The sequence below is a fragment of the Hemiscyllium ocellatum genome, chromosome 1 (assembly GCF_020745735.1).
Source record: "Hemiscyllium ocellatum isolate sHemOce1 chromosome 1, sHemOce1.pat.X.cur, whole genome shotgun sequence".
NCBI classification, from domain to species: domain Eukaryota; kingdom Metazoa; phylum Chordata; class Chondrichthyes; order Orectolobiformes; family Hemiscylliidae; genus Hemiscyllium; species Hemiscyllium ocellatum.
This window is the reverse complement of record NC_083401.1, coordinates 140,114,849-140,133,529: the sequence shown is the minus strand read 5'-3', so window position 1 is coordinate 140,133,529 and position 18,681 is coordinate 140,114,849.

Below are 18,681 nucleotides of genomic sequence, written 5' to 3'. Positions count from 1 at the left end.
ACTTGTTGCTTATACTCTTTGGAATGTAAGTTGTCCAGTTTTGTAATCATAGTAACACCCAAAGCTGCAATGAACAGCACTGGGACTAAAAGCCATGTCCAAAGTCTGAGTTCTGGGAGTCCAAAACCACGTTCATGTGGGGTTCTAAGGGGATGGGCTTTGGGGAAGCAGTGTCTAGCAGAGAAGCCAGTGCAGACTTGACGAGCATCTACAGTGAACATGCCTTGTGTGCAGGTCCCCTTGTGCGTAAAGGAAGCTTTTCATAGAATAGAATCGCAACAGTGTGGGAACAGACCATTTGGCCCATCTAGGCTGCCCCTCTGAAGAGTAACCCACCCAGACCCTTCCCCGATCCTATTACTTTACATTTACCCCAGACTAATGCACCTAAGCTGCACATCCCTGCACACTATTGGCAATTTAGCATGGGCAATTCACCTAACCCGCGCACCTTTGGATTGTGGGAGGAAACCAGAGCACCCAGAGAAAACCCCCACACATGGGGAGAATGTGCAAACTCCAGGCAGACAAGGCTGGAATTGACTGTGGGTTCCTGGTGCTGCGAGGCAGCAGTGCTAATCACTGAGCCACCGTGCCACCCTAGGAACAGGAATATTTTGTCGAGGCCCACTCTTGATTTCCACTCAAAATCTGAGCAAAGTCATTTTCCGGACTTTCCCTCCCCAGCTTCTGAAGTTCTCCTTTCTGGTGCTGGGAGGGAATGCTGTTCAGTGATCAGTAATTGATCAGCCCATTGTCTCCGTTGGACCGTGCCTCAGCTGTTCCACCATAAAGTTACAGAGAGGGCAAAAGGACAGTGGAAAGGCAATTCAAGGAATTTTACCATTGGCAACTTACAACCCCACCAATGGGGGAATGTTAATTTTAGCTGATGGGATGGAGGTATAGTCCGTCTTCACAACGTGCTGAGACCTGGTCATTGGTTGGATAGCTTGATTGGATAGTGCTGGGAGGTTGTTGGTGTTAAATTTATGAATATGCTGTAATTTCTTGTGGTGAATGCCTCTCTTATTTCGCAAACATTGCTTTAGGCGTTAGTCGCAAAATAGCTGAGGAATTCTCTTGGCAATTGCAAACAGGAATACTTTGTTTTGAAGGAATGTGATTTGACAGAAGGTGGAAGTTAGTGGGATAGGCTCCATGTAATAGAGTTAGGCGATGATAAAAATGTAACAGGAGTACTCAATATCTAATTATAACGAAGGACAAGAGATCTATAAAAATTTAAACAAAGTATTAAGTGGAAATTGACACATGACTCAATTGTGGCAGAATTAATGGCTTTTTCCAGATACTTACTGAAATAATTTTAATGTGTAAGCAAGTCAAAGGATTGGTGAACCAAAGGCAGAAAGTGTTGTGTTTAACCTCTTCCCCCTTCCCCATATACACAAAGGAATAAGATGGCTCTGGGCTGATGATATGTTTCTAGTGTACCACTATCCTTCACCAGTTATATTTGTCTGTCTTCATCCAGGGTAAGGTTGCCCCTATCAGAGAAACAGAGCGTCAGGTGAATTGGCCATGCAAAATTGCCCATAGTGTTAGGTAAGGGGTAAATGTAGGAGTATGGGTGGGTTGCGCTTCAGCGGGTCGGTGTAGACTTGTTGGGCCGAAGGGCCTGTTTCCACACTGTAAGTAATCTAATCTAATCTAATCTAATCTAATTTACCATCTTGATCCAATGTCATCATGGCAGCAGTAAAGTTCTAGGATGAAGTGATTCCTTCCTCAAAAATATTTTCAACCTTCATCTATTTGCCCACAGTGTTGGAGTGCTTTTCCAGCTGTGTTTTTTCACCACTCCCAAACAGGGCCAGAGGCAGAAGGAAGTCTGGGATGAAGCTAGAGGCTAGGCATACCTACATTGGAATTTCTGACTTTCATGGTCTTCAGAGAAACAAAGAACATAGAAATATGAGCTGAAAGAGGCCAGTAAATGTATGGATAAGCTGGGATTTCTTTCACTGGAGCATAGAGGTTGAGGGGTGACCTTACAGAGGTTTATAAAATCATGAGGGGCATGGATAAGGTGAATAGCAAAGGTCTTTTTCCTAGGGTGGGGGAGTTCAAAAATACGAGGGATATTTTTAAGGTGGGGAGGGAGGGTGAAAGATTTAAAAGGGACCCAAGGGGTAACTTTTTCTCATAGAGGGTAGTTCATACGTGAAACAACCTGCCAAAGGAAGTGGTCAGGTAGAACAACATTTAAGAGATTTGGACAGGTACATGGATAGGAAGGATTTAGAAGGATATGGACAAATGCAGGAAAGTGGGACTAATTTTAGATTGGAAAACTTGGTTGGCATGGATGAGTTGGACCGAAGGGCCTGTTTCCATGCTGTATGACTTTGACTCAATAATTCTACTTAATTGCCTGTGCTCCAAACCTATGACTCCCTATTAAATCAATAATGTGTCTATCTCAGCCCTGAATATATTTAGTAATCCAGCTTCCACTGTTCTCTCGGGTCGAGAATTCCTAAGATTTTCTCTCTTAGAGAATAAGTTCTTCCTTCAAATTATAGACATCTCACTCTGATTATTCTCACGCAATTAAACCTGACTAAACCTACTAAACCTTTTCTCGCCCAATCCTTTCATTCCTCTGGAATCAACTGAGTGAACTTCTCCAAACTACTTCCAACACAATAATATAATGCCTTAAATATGGAGACCAAAACTGTACATAATATTCTAGAAGAGTTCAACATCTTTTCCAGTTATAGCAAAGTTTCACTGCTTTAATACTCCATCCCCCTGAACTAAAGGCCAACTTCTATTTAACTTCCTAATTTCTTGCTATACCTGCAGGCAACCTTTTATGATTCATTTATAAGGACACCATAATCAGTGTTCTCTATTTAAATAATATTTTGCCCTCTCTTCTTCCTGGTAAAGTGGCCAAAATTTCATTTTTCCACATTATACTTCTAATGCTAATTTTGCCCATTTACTCAAACTATCCATATCATTTGGCAGAGGCTTTAGGCAGAAGCTTGTTGCTGCAGTGGATGTTCCAATTGGAATAGCATGGAAGGGCCAGCCATACAAAATCTGGTTCCTTTTTATCCATGCTTCTTGTGGCAGTGGGATAAATCTATTAGACGTCATTTTCCTTTCTCAAAAACCATGTTGATTTTCCTGATTGTTTTATGATTTTTGAAACTCACGTTACTACCTCCATAATTTAGGGTGTAGGCCGGCTCGCTGAGCTGTAGGTTTCATATCCATGGATATCAAGCCTACAGTAAAAAGTGAGGTCTGCAGATGCTGGAGATCAGAGCTGAAAATGTGTTGCTGGTTAAAGAGCAGCAGGTCAGGCAGCATCCAAGGAACAGGAAATTTGACGTTTCGGGCATAAGCCCTTCATCAGGAATATCACGCCTACAGCTCAGCGAGCAAACCTACACCCTAAACCTCAACCTGAGCTACAAACCTTGCGAATACCTCCATAATTTCAGCAATTGTATAATGACACCTGTGAGGCCAAAAGGCCTATCGCATACCTGCTTTCAGTCCTGCTACCTTTTTTTGAATAGGTGAGTTAGAAATGTGGCTGTCTAAACTGCTGGGATCTTTTTAGAATGTAGGGTATTTTGAAAGATTACATTCAATGCATCTATGAACTCTGCAGACATTTCTTTTAAGGTGCTAGAATGCAGGTGATCAAGTCTGGACACTTGTCAGCTTTTAGTCTCATTCGATTTCTTAGTGAAAGCAAAATGCTGTGGATGCTGGAAATCTGAAGTGAAACACAGAAAGTTCTGGAGAAATTCAACAGTTCTGGTAGCATCTGTGCAGAAAAAAGACGATGGAGTGGGAAGTGGTGACAAAGGACTAAAAGGGTGGAAAGTGAGGACACATCTCTCCACCGGTATTGTCAGATATGCTGAGTTTTTTCCTTAATTTTCAAGTATTATTGGGAACCTTTTTGTTGTCTTAGACAGTGGAGGCAAATGCACAACACTTGTTCAAAGTTTTGCCATTTCCTTCTTTCCCATTTTTACATGCCTTTGAAAATCCGTAACACCTGTTTTATGTTTTGCACATTATTCACCTATCCTACATTCACCATTTTGTTTTGTTCATTACTTGTTGAAAAATATTTTCCAGTCTTCTAGACAACCACAATCCTCACCGCATCTTATAATTTTTCTATTAAGTTGATACCATCTTTCATTCCCATGGTTACCTCTAAATGATATAACCTTCTCAGAGAGCCTTTCGCAAGGGAATATACCTTTATTGAGAGTTAAGAAAAAGTCTACTTAAACATCTGCACTGGTGATCCACCATAGGTAGTTCTGCGATAACGCGCATTCTTGCAGCATGATTTGGCTATAACGTCGCTGAAGAATGAGGGAACGGTATTTCTGAGAACACTTACCTCTGTTGGCAATAGCGCAATTTCAGTGGGGGTTGGTTCATGCACTTGGTTCTGCGCAAGTATGATGTCAGCGCTGGGTTTTAAGCCATTCTACACATGCACCAATGTCAGCTGAATAGAGTGAGAAAAACTATAATGTCTGTTAGTTAAATGTCTATAATTTGAAGGAAGAATTTCTTCTCCTAGAGAGAAGAATCTTGGGAATTCTCTGCCTGAGAGAACAGTGGAAGCTGGATTGTTAAATACATTCAAGGCTGAGATAGACACATTATTAATTTATTAGGGAGTCATGGGTTTGGGGAAACATTCACAAAAGTAGAATTATAGTCATACAGCATGGAAACAGCACAGTTTTCTTACATTTTGTAAATGTACTGTGTTAAATTTATAAATTAATAAATATGATTTCAACCTGTGCTATACTTTAGGTGATTCTTGAGTGATCAGAGTGATTTTTTTTTGCTGATCTGTCCTAATCCCACTTTTCCCATAGGCCCCACTATTTCTAAAAAAATGATTTTCTATTAAGCGAGGTTTTGCTGGAATATATGGTATTATAGGAGAACTACCTGCACCTTACCTTTTTCCTTGTTTTCCTAGTCTTGTCTAGACAATTCTGTATTTGTACCTTTGTATGTAAAAGAATGAGGTCAAAAGTGATACTTGAAAGTTGGTTGCATACATATTTTATACACTATATGAAGATGACCAAATAAACTTTCAAGTTTAGAAGTGTCACTGTTATTTGTAGTTATATTAAGCAAGATAACTAGTTTGACTATAAATTTAATCCAATTATTTATATTTCCTCAGTTCAAGTGTAAATTACCATTCCAGTTTGAAGGAAGGAATTCTTAAAACTCATCATACCATGTACCTAACTATGTACTTAAAAAAATGCCTCAAGACTTCAGTTCTCACATTTTGCTATGACCCCTTCTATCTCTCAAATCTCTCTTTTCCTTTTAAAAATCACAACAATTCTTTCCTCATTGCAACAAATTGCCTCACTATTGAATTACTGAATTCAGTGCTCTGTCAAATTTGTATTACATTGAGCTAATCTTGATTCTACTTACCCTATACCATTGCAAAAGCCTACTGTACCTAGCAGATACACTTAATGGCATTCAATTGAATCTCATTTTTAAACAGGTACAAAGTTACAGTCAATAATCTGTACACTTAAGAGTCATTGAGTCAAAGAGTTATACAACATACAAACAGACCCTTCGGTATAATTCATCTATGCTGACCAGATATATTAAATTAATGTAGTCCCATTTGCCAGCATTTGTCCCATATCCCTCCAAAACCTTCCTATTCATATGCCCATCCAGATGCCTTTTAAATATTGTAACTGTACAGCCTCTGCCACTTCCTCTGGCAACTCATTCCATACACGGATTACCCTCTGTGTGAAAAAGTTGCCCCTGAGGTCCCTTTTAAATCTTTTCCCTCTCACCTCAAACCCATGCCCTCTAGTACCCTGGGGGAAAGACTTTGGCTATTCATCCTATTTATGTCTATCATGACTTTATAAACCTCTATAAGGTCACCCCTTAGCCTCTGACATTCCAGGGAAAATAGCCCTCCCAGTCTATTCAGCCTCTCCCTATAACTCAAACCCTCCAACCTGGCAACAGCCTTGTAAATCTTTTTTGAACCCTTTCAAGTTTCACAACATCCTATAGCAGGGAGACCAGAGTTAAATACAATATTCCAAAAGTGGCCCAACCAATGTCCTGTATAGCTACAACATGACTCCCAACTCCTATACTCAATACCAGCAAAAGCAAGCATATCAAACATCTCCTTACTTGTGAAAACATTGAAATATTTTAACATGCCTTTCCTTGCTAGCAATTGTATTTCTTCTGAACATCTTAAATTTTAATGAATGCTGATCACAATTTTTATAAATTATGTTAAATAGATGGAAGATGCAAATGAATGCTGAATGATTAATAGACTGTAATTAATTAATTATGTATTATATCTTACACTTGCTAAGTTGAAAGGATTATTAGTGTACTATCACCTGATGGAGAAAGAATGGGATCTGTCTCGATAAGAATATAGCAAGAGCACAGGTATGGCTGTCTTCCTACCTTTTAGTTGACGCATTTATAAATTGCTGACAAGAACTATTCAAATTTGAAAGTAATTATAAGCAATTTTGGAGGAAGTTCTATGGTCTAGAAATTAATAGTTACTTTAAATCAGCCACAGAACATGCTTTTGCATTTTAATTATGGTTCAATATTTCATAGATCTTTTACATTCCTTATGAGCAGTTTAATTGTTCTAATATAGCTTGGTTAATATTGAATGTACCGTATAAATGGAAGGGCCAGAGGTTGCACATTGCTTCATAAAGAAGGCCTCCAGCAGCAGAGCAACTTGTTGAAGGAGCGTGTTTGAAGTTCTAATACAAAAACGAAAGTCAACAATAAGGAGAGCCCAAATTCACAAAAACGCGTGTAAGAATATGTGTGCTAACTGGAATAGCCGTTATTTCTTTTGTATTATTTAATTCCCGTATTAGTACTTGTGCTTTGGGCAATATTCTTAAAGCATTGCTAAGGATATAAAACATACCTTGTAACTCATTAAAGTTCCTAGCCTTTGACTAACGAAAATGGAGAAGGTTCACTTAGAAAGGCAGCAAGACACGTGATCTCTTGATGGAATGCATGGAGGTTGTATAGACCTCCAAACAACTTGTCTACTCCAGCCTCCAAGAGCAATTGCCCACATGTGGCAGATTCTACAGATCGCACATTGGATTTAACAGTTATCTCAGGATCCATTTAGCCGGAGTGGAATCAAATCATCCTCTATCCCAAGGGACTGCCTAAGAAGAAGAACATTACTATGCAATGGCTATGCATGGTCAGGACTGGAAGCAAGAGAGATATTACCTCATTAACCATCTATGAGAGTATATAGTAAATCAGTCAAGTAACTGCAGTGAGGTGGTGTGGAATGGATATGTATGTGTTATGGATACATGAAAGGAGATTAAGTGCAAGGCCTTAACCGTTATCTGATGTTTGTCATTAATGAGGAGATAGATTCTCTTGAACAGACTTTTTGATGTGAGAACAAGTTGGCATACTGATTTTATTTTAATACGTAATTGCACATATAAAAAGGTTCTGATTGCTAGGTCTCCTTGGAGATTTCTAGTCTTGCTGAAATCGGTTTATGATTACATACTTTGAATCACATAAAGGGAGGCTCTGGTATGTGAGTCTTAATGTCAGAATTGTTACCTGTATCTCATATGGACCACATATAAAAGGTTGAGTTTTATTACTAAATTTATTTGATTTTTTTATATATAATCCATCCTCAAAGTTTGAAGAAATCATCAGGATGTAAATCCTCAGCATTTGATCCTTATTTCCTGACGCCATAATGCAATTCTAACTATTGTGTTGCTTGTGGTTAATTGTATACATAATGTTACTGCACCCCTTGAGGGTTACAACACTATCCACTGATCAATCACATGCAGCACACTTGCTCCACCAGCTGTGTTCACTGTGTCCTAATGCTTGAGTATCCTTCAGTCATGGACCCTTTCTTATACTCCTGTCTGATTGAATGGTTTGTCCATGACTCACTCCCTGCTCTAATGCCATTTCCTTTGATTTGGACTGTTGCAGATCTGTTTTGGAATGTGTGTCCCCACAAAAAAAAATTGCAAATCTGCCTTGATGAGGCGATTAAAAAAAAACTCATTAACAAGCCTCTTTGGCGTTTGACCTTAATTTGGGATTGTCTCCACATCCCATCTATGACGCACTATCGTACCCTTTCAATTTAATTGTTCCTCACTCAATTCCTGCTGAGAGGATGATCAAAATGCTTTCTATCATCCCTTCCAAGCACGCTGACTTCATTCCTTCTTGAAAACTGCATGTGTGTGTGTGTGTGTGTGTGTGTGTTCAGTTATGTAGTACCACGCTCTTTTAGCTTTTACCTAAGTATCAGCTTAATTATCCATGTCGTGCTATCTGCACTTAGCTGAGCCTGCATCTGTTGAACAAGTATGAAAATTTGATGTTCAGAAGTATACAGATTGTATACTTTAGAGAATAACAGATGTCTGACAGTGAGTTGAAGACAGTAATTGTATCTTGCAATTTCACTAATGCTCATAAACTGCTCAGGCTTTTTTTTGCGATTTGCAACATTACCAGCTCCATTTATTTGAATTGATGCCTTCCATATTGCTGCTAGCCATCTGTAATCCTCCTAAATACCAATTACTTCCAAAATGTTAGCCAGGCTCAGATGCTGATAAGCCCACTGAATATTCTTTTTCTGATTCATTTCAGGTGTCAGAGATTTTGTTTTATGTCCCCAGTTGTTTTCTGTTAGATTAAGTTGAAATGGTGATCCTCATATATGTGAATTTCACCAAAGTGTATTACAGTGGACTTATTTTTCTGCAGTAATGCATTATGCTCTTAACAATCACTAGCATCTTGTCTTTTTCCAAGTTTAGTTTACTGTTAATATTACTGGAGTGAAGTCAGAAGATTGAACTGATAAGTTGTAGCAGACAATGCATAGATAAAAAAAACACACCAATCAATCCAGTAACTAATTAATCAAAATAACCTTAATCATGATTTTGTGCCTAAAATATTAACATTACAATCAGGAGCATCAAATAAAAGTATGTTTAATTATTTTGGATATGCTGAAGATTTTTCTTTCAATTGGATCTGTCTCCTATTATCAATAGAAAGTGAATTTGGAACATCTGGATTGTCAGCACACAGGAGATGTCGCAGAAAGAATTCAATGTTAAAGGCAATGTTTTAGCCATTTCAAAAGTAAACTCATCCTTTGTAATGTTGACAATCTTGTAGGTTTAAGTGACGTATGATTTGATCGTGGAGTTCTCAAAGTCTTGTGTTATCTGTTGCACAAACTGGAATTATTCACTGTAATTAAAACTGTATTACATGCTGTGACTGAAAGCTAAGCCACTCTGGGAGGTAATTGTGCAACAAACTGAACCTCTGCACACAATGTTGTTCTTAAGCTAGCCTATTGCTAGCCTGCAGATTGCTAGCAGCAACTTAGGAGTCATCATTCAGATAGATGGCGGGAGTTTTGGTGCAAATCGCAAAAATAAAATGCCTGAGTTTATCATGTTTTGTTGGTACATGACTCAGACAGTAGGTAATCATTGACTCCCACAGTGTTATTTTCAGAAGGTCTGAATCATTCTAGTGATAGGGCCATCTTCAGACTACATAGACCAAATGGACAACAGCACCTCACCAGCATCTCTGAAAGGCAACAAGGGATCAGTAATAAATTCTGAGACCCCCATTTCTTATGAATGAAGAAAGAAATGATGGATTGTGTTGCCAACAAAAACTGCAGCTTCCATTTTGGAGAGTGGGAATTCTAGCCCTTTTATGTCTTAAAACCAATCTGCACTTGTTAATGGATCAAGGGGATCACACGTATGTGATTCAAAGATAAAATATCTATGAACAGGAAGCACAATTAAATGATGTGCTTAAAGGAAACATGACATTAAAATACCATCAATCATCAATCAAATATCAGCAGGATGCTTATAAATTCCATAACCTGTTATACAATCTGATGCAGCGTAAAAGCAGTAAGATGTAATATCTTTTACACTTAGTGAACACTTTCTCTATACTATTACAGTTTCAAATACAGAATCCACATTAGCCTTTCACCAATCCTTGTAATGTGATTGGTGTATTTATATCTAAAAGAAGAATGTAACATAGTTGCAGTAAACGACAATTTGTGATCTATGAAGATTTTTGATTTTTAGTTCTCTATGCTGGCAGAATAATTTTCGAGATTTGACTGAGCACAATGTAGAGTCATAGAGATGTACAGCATGGAAACAGACCCTTCCGTTCAAATTGTCCATGCCGACCAGATATCCCAACCCAATCTAGTCCCACCTGCCAGCACCCAGCCCATATCCTTCAAAACCCTTCCTATTCATATACCCATCCAAATGCCTCTTAAATGTTGCAATTGTACCAGCCTTCACCACTTCCTCTGGCAGCTCATTCCATACACGTACCACCCTCTGCGTGAAAAAGTTGCCCCGTAGGTTTCTTTTATATCTTTTCCCTCTCACCCTAAACCTATGCCTTCTAGTTCTGGACTCCCCAAACCCAGGGAAAACACTTTGCCTATTTACCCTATCCATGCCCTTCATAATTTTATCAAACATCACCCCTCAGCCTCCGACGCTCCAGAGAAAACAGCCTCAGCCTATTCAGCCTCTCCCTATAGCTCAAATTCTCCAACCCTGGCAACATTCTTGCAAATCTTTTATGAACCTTTTCAAGTTTCATAACATCTTTCCGATAGGAAGAAGACCAGGATTGCACGCAATATTCCAACAGTGGCCTAACCAATGTCCTGTACAGCTGCAACGTGACCTCCTAAGTCCTATACTCAATATTCTGACCAATAAAGGAATGCATACCAAACGCCTTCTTCACTATCCTATCTACCTGTGACTCCACTTTCAAGGAGCTATGAACCTGCACTCCAAGGTCTCTTTGTTTAGCAACACTCCCAATGACCTTAATATTAAGTGTATAAGTCCTGCTAAGATTTGCTTTCCCAAAATGTAGCACGTCACATTTATCTGAATTAAACTCCATCTGCCACTTCTCAGCCCATTGGTCCATCTGGTCAAGATCCTGTTGTAATCTGAGGCAACCCTCTTCGCTGTCCACTACACCTCCAATTTTGGTGTCATCTACAAACTTACTAACTGTACCTCTTATGCTCGCATCCAAATCATTTATGTAAATGACAAAAAGTAGCGGACCCAGCACCGATCCCTGTGATACTCTACTGGTCACAGGCTTCCAGTCTGAAAAAGGACTCTCCACCACCACCCTCTGTCTTCTACCTTTGAGCCAGTTCTGTATCCAAATGGCTATCTCCCTGTATTCCGTGAGAATTTCTGAACCATATTTTAAAAATGGCAGTAAAATTAAAATCACTGTTAGCAAGCGAACACATCTCTCAACTGAACATACCAGGTTTGAATAATGATCTTCTGAAGAATCCAGAAAGTATATGGTTAACATCCAAGACTGGTTATAAGTGAAGACCAACTTAAGGATACATAGTTTGGAATCATGTATTCTGGAAATACCAACAGAGATCACTATTCAATTCATAGATAGATGCAGTGAGTGTCGTTGCAATTTCATTGCAACAGAATTTATGTATGTATATGTACACAAAGGCAAAATACTAGATTATCAAAGATGAAGTCCTATGCATAATTTGTCCACTGCATGGTTAATAGTCAATGCAGACATGCCTGGTTAAAAACTGGCAATGACATGGTTTCTTACATACAACCATAGAAAATTTAACTTTTAATGTAGTATGCAATGAATGTGTCACCAGAAGACATTGGAAGCACCAATGCTGAAAGGACAGGCCATAACAAATGATTTTTCCTCATGCAAAGCCACACCCACAAGTCCGTTACAACATTGTAAACAACTAAAACATCATCCAAACAAGAACCCAAATTGTCTAACTAAGTTACGTGGTCAGATGATGAGGATAGCAGACAATCAACACACCAAGTGTTCAGACACTAAGTGTGGTGATATCAAAGAATGTATTGGTACTGAGTTACCAATAGAAGCCTTTGCAACCATCCAGATTATATGGCTCCTAGTGCATGGAGAGAATAATCTATTTGCAAAACTAGATACTGATGCAAGTGCACAGAGCCTTCGTCTTTGTACACTGATTATGTATGCACCCATAATCATGACAAGCAATGATTTGATAAAACAATGTCAAACTCAGTGCAGACAATGACTTGGAAATTCCATCCGTGGGTATTCAGAACCATTACACTTGAGTGTTAGTGCAAAAATTCACCATGAGCACTCGATATGTTTTATACAATGGACACCATTGCTCCTATGAAGGAAATCTATCGATGCACAAGGACCTGTACTTGGCTCTCATCCGTGCAATTGTCAAGAAATGATGGGGACCAAAGACCACATTAAAGAACATCATTAGAAACCCTACGTTTACAAATTTGCAACACACACCGTCAACAGGCTATGTGACTCAGTTCGAACCAAATCGATGTGCTCACTCCAAACATGTCACTTCTTTATACTATGGAATAAAAACACAAAGGGTGAATAGCTTTCCCCAGTCCTCACTCATTGATGCTCTCAGGTGTATGTAAGGTATAACTTGATAAACAAGAGAAGATGAAGGCTGCTATGACCAACATGCAAGTAATGAACTATCCAACTTCTACACTGAACAGAAATTTGAAACCAGCAGCCATCTGAACATAACTAGAATGCAACAATATCATCAGCATATGCCAAAATCACGGTTGTATGAATGATAAACACTAAATGGCATGACGGTATGACAAAATAGATGCCAGACTTCAGCAATACCTCAAGCAAAAACATCAATCAACATATCAGTCAACATCAATCTATTAAAACACCATTTGAACGTAACAGTAAAAAGCTAACCAGACTTTGAAAGCACATATCAGTCGGTATTTTGCTGTGGACTGCTGTGTTTCAGAGACATGTAAATTTATTGCTTTAGGTTAAAGTATAGTCAGAAACAATGTTATTTTATTTTGCTTTCATGTAAATAGTTAATTCTTTAAAGGTGTAGGCTCTCAGCAGTTGGGAGCGAGAATCCTGAAGGCTATGTTGCCGGTCTGGTGCCAAGGTTAAGTACATCTCCTTGTAACTGGAGAAGAAGTGGGAGGGCAGCGATCCAGTTGGTACCAACAACATTGGTACAACTAGAAAAGAGGATTTGCTAAAAGAATTTGAATGGTAAGGAGCTAAATTAGAAAGCAGAATCTCCAAGGTAATAATCTCTGGATTACTACCTGAGCCATGGCATAGACTAAATAAACTTAAGTAAGGATAATTTCATAGGAATGAAAACAAAGCTAGCTGAAATGAAGTAGAAAAGGAGTTGGCAACAAAATGGTTGAGGAAATATGGCAGACATTTAAGAAGAAAGTTCCTGACTCACAGCAAAAATATAACCCAATGAGAAAAAAAATGTTCAAGGAAGAGGATAAGCCAACTGTATAACCAAGGACGTTAAGGATAATGTCAACTTAAAAGGAAAACTGCAAGTTATACTGAGACAACAACAGAAGCTTCTTTAAACACATAAAAAGAAAGGGAGACAGGCCAAAGTGAATATAGCACTCTTTGAGAATGAGGCTTGGTACATAACAGGGAACCAGGAAATGGCAGAGAAGTTGAATAAGTATTTCACTTCATTCTTCAAAGCAAAAGGTGCTAATAGCATTCAAAAATATTAAATAATCATGCATCGTAGAATACAGAGATATTGGATGCACGGGTGTAGTCTTCCAAGAATTCTTATACTCTGGAAAAATCCCAGAGGATTGGAAATCTGCCAATGTAACACCATGCTTCAAAAAGGAAGGAGACACAAAGCAAATAAGTATAGCCTAGCTAGTTTAATGTATGTCATAGCAAAAATATTAAATATCTATTAAAGGACATAATAGCAGAGCATTTTGAAATGCATTATACGATCAGAGTCGGCATGACCTCACAAAGGTATAATCGTACCTAATAAATATCCTAAAATTTCTCGTGGAGATAACGAGCAAAACTGCAAACTCTAATTTACACTGTGTGGTTTTCTGATGGCTGAAGCTATCTCCATCACAAACTTTGCTTATTATGAGAGGGGGAGGAAGATGTCATGACTCCAGTGCAGCACATACTTTTCCTGGTCAAAGATTCTCAACAACATTAAACATAACTTTCATGAGAAAAAAGCAAAATCACGGAAATCCTACAGAGCTGAAGGAGGCTATTCAGTCCCTCATAATGCACTGGCTCTTCAAATAAACATCACTACTATCATTACCCAGTGTCAATCTCCTGATCTCACCCCATTTCTTGCACTTTTTTTAATACAAACAATCATATAATACCCTCTTGAATGTTTCAAATTCAACCTGTTTCCATCACACTTTGTAACGGCTCGCCTGTGTGAAAAAGTTTTTTTTTTCTTAGACTACATTTGCTTCTTTTGCAAAACACTTCAAATCTATGCCTTCTCATTCAAATCTATGCCTTCTCATCCTTGTACTTTTTACAAATGAGAACAGTTTATTCCTGTCTACTCCATCTAGCTCACTCAAGACTTTGAAAACTTCGATCTGATCTGCCCTTAGCCACTTTCTTTCCAAGTAGAACAATCCCAACTTCTTCAATCTGTCCTCATAACTGAAGATTTTCATCCCTGAAACCATTCTTGTAAATTACTTTAATAATTGATGAAAATATTAACAATCTGCTATGCAAATAAGTCATCAGAATAATAAATTTATATTTGAAAGAATGACTAATTTACTATTGCAAAATGCCAGCATTAATTAATAAGACCCGTTTTTGCGTTTTCTGTTAAGGAACAAAGCCAAAAAGAGACCGACCAGATTGTAGTATTGTAAAGAATTCAACAGATTCACTATTCTCTGAGAAAAGAAATTACTCCTCATCTCAGTCTTAAATGTGCAATCTTTATTCTGAGATTATGCCTTCTGGTCTGAGATTCTTCCACAAGGGGAAGCAATCCCTCTGCATCTACCCTGTTAGTTTGCTAAAAAATCTTGTATGTTTTAGCAAGCTTGACTCTAAATATTTTAAATTCCAATGTCGAAAGCTACTCAACATCTCCTCCATAAGACAGTCCATCTGTATGTGATATCAGTCCAGTGAACTTTCTCTGGAATGATTCCCACGTCAGTACATCTTAAATTAAAGATGCGGCCCAAAACCTTTGTGATTTGATTAATGCCTTGTCTAGTTTTCGTAAAACCTCTCTGCTTTTATGCTACATTCCCTTTGAAATAAAAGCCAACATTCCATTTGCTTTTCACATTACTCTCTGAACTTGAATGTAATTCACGCATGAGGACTCCCAAATTCATCTGTACAGGTCTGTATTTTCATGTAATGAGATAAAGAGAAGGATTGGCTGTACTGGGAATTGGTGCAGGTCATGCGTAATCATGAGTTGTCCTGGTCAGTCACCAGAAGGCACAGTGGGCAGGAAGAGTTAGTAATTTGAGAGGATGAGGGTGGTGAGAACCCTTGTGCTACATGTTGTTTGGAACGCCCAAACTTAGAGGCTATGACCATTTGTACAATGCGTGTGCCATGGCAACATTGGATTGAGTGGTGGCCCTGTCTCTGTAAGGTAGCAGAGAAGAGATGATGGTACTTAATCTTGCAGAGTGCAGGGGAATTGTTGACTGTTTTTTTTTCCCTGGACCACTTGCTGTCTCTTTTATGGGGCTAGTGGCACTATCAAATGTTGCAACCTTTGCCCAAGTGGGATGGGTCTCATGGGAAGGTGTCCAACTTTGGTCCCCTGGGAAGAGCATGCCCCTTCCAAAATGATCCCATCCAGTAGCATCTGCAGGGCAACACCCCCAGTAAAACTGGAGAATCATTGGAATCTCTTAGTTGGTATTTCTGGGCTTTCAGGTGGGGCCACCACAGGCTGACATGAAGCTCTTCATTTGCAGCATTATCTGAAAATGGGCCCAGCTGGGATTGAAATATAACACAAGAGACTGAGACACGCTCTGTGATGAGAACTTCTAACTCGTTATACAATACCTGAATATCCTGTGTACACACAATGAGTTAAAAAGTTAACTTGCTCTAAGTCAGAGTGGCTATGACACCATCCAATATTTTAATTACAAAATGAAAAACGCCATCCTATTAGTACACAGATATATTTTCAAATAAAGACCTGCAGGATTGTTTTGCCAATCTTGTACTTGATTGGCATTTTAGTGTCGTAAAATAATTGAAACACAATAATCCCTTTCTTTTGTATTGCAGTGAAATGTTGATGAATCAGCAACAACCAAGGATTTTTTTTCACACTAAATAAATCCACAAAACTAACAGCAGAGTCAGGCTATTCAGCCGAGCAGGTCTATGCCAGGGTTGATGTTGCACACAAGCTTCTTCTCAACCTTCTTCCTCAAACTTCGTCAGCAGAACATGTGGTTCCTTCCTTAATGTGGTTCCTTGCTCCCTCATGTGTTTCACTAGCTTTCTTGTTCAGTGCAACTGTGCTATGCACCTCAACCACTCCTTGTGATAGTGGGCTTCCTTTACTGCTGTTAAAGTAAAGGTATTTGTCCTGCATTCCCTTTGGAATCTATGAGTGACTACTTTAAATTTATGGTTCTTAATTTTGAACTTGTTTTACTGTTCTCAAACAGCTCAATTTTCATTTCTTTCCCCCCAGAGTATAGCGCTCCAGCCTGTTCAGTCCTTCCTGAGAGCTTTACGTTTTCAGTTCTGGAAACAGCCTTGTATGTCTTATTTTGTATATTCTTGAGCCTCGCTTTTTTTTTGTAATACAGAGAGCAACACCATGCTTAGAACATGAAGTGAGATCTAACTAAGGTCGTTTTTCCATTTGGTAACAATTGAGTGCTCAAATAAATTAATCAGGCAGCAGGGTTGGAGAGAGATGACAGACCATGTCAGTGTATGCAATATCATGCTCAGCTCCTGAATAAAATGCACAAGCAAAATTTTGCAATCTCACCAGAACTTCTGAATGGATAAGGGTTTTATTTCTTGAATTTAGAATTGGGATTTAATTGATTGATATATTTATTGTCACTTGTACCAAAGTTCAGTGAAAAGCTTTGCTTACGGACAAGACGGGTAGATCATAGTAAGCAAGGATATACAGAACAAAAAACTTAGACAGAGGCATACAGGTAACGTTGCACAGGACATACCAGAGTGGTCAATGTTAGAAAGATCAGCATTATTTGAGGGTACGGAGTCCATTCAATAGTCTAATAACATGCAGGAAGAATCTGTCCCTAAACCTACTGGTGCCAACGTTCAGGCTTTGAAATCTTCTGCCTAATGAAAGAGGTTGTAGAATAGCTTACCAGGCTGAAATGGGTCTTTGATGATTTTGGCAGCCAATCCACTGCAACGAGCTGTGTAAGTGGAGTCCATGGATGGAATTGTTTATAATACTCAGAATGACAGAACATCCAAATTATTTATTGATATTCTAAGTACATGGTCAAAGTATATGACTCTTGTACGCTTCAGTGCTAGTTAGGCAGTTCACAAAATAAATTAAATGGCTGTTGAAAAAGAGCGTAAAATATTTATGAATTATAACTCGACTGCACAGTCTGTTGAAAAAATTAATATCAGCAATATTTAGGGATATATGCTTAATTGAGTGCCACCCTTAACTGAGTAGGAATAGTTTCATAAACAAAAACAGAAATTGCTGGAAAAATTCAGCAGGTCTGGCAGCATCTGGGAAGAATCATAGAGATGTACAGCATGGAAACAGACCCTGCAGTCTGATTCATCCATGCTGACCAGACATGCTAACTTAATCTAGTCCCATTTGCCGGCAGTTGACCAATATCCTTCTAAACCCTTCCTATTCATATACCCATCTAGATATCTTTTAGATGTTGTAATTCCACCAGCCTCCACCATTTCCTTTGGTAGCTCATTTCATACACACACCACCCTCTGTGTGAAAAGGTTGCTCCTTAGGTCACATTCATATCTTTCCCCTCTCACCCTAAACCTATGCCCTCTATACCAGGGAAAAGACCTTTTCTATTTATCCAATCCATGCCCCTCATGATTTTATATATTCTCTATAAAGTCAACCCTCAGCCTCCGACGCTCCAGGGAAAACAGCCCTAGCCTATTAAGCCTCTCCCTACAGCTCAAACCCTCCAACACTGGCACTATCATTGTAAATCTTTTCTGAACCCTTTCAAGTTTCACAACATTCTTCCAATAGGAGGGATACCAGAATTGCACACAATATTCCAACGGTGGCCTAACTAATGTCCAGGACAGGTGCACCATGACTTCCCAATTCCTATACTCAATACTTTCCTGTTGAAGAGTTTATGCTCAAAATGTCAGCTCTCCTGCTCCTCAGATGCTGCCTGACCAGCTGTGCATTTCCAGCACCACACTCGACTCTTATACTCAATGCGCTGACCAGGCATCTGGATAGGTATATGAATAGGAAGGACTTAGAGGGATATGGGCCAAGTGCTGTCAACTGGGAAGAGATATCTGGTCAGCATGGATGAGTTGGGCTGAAGGGTCTGTTTCCGTGCTGTACCT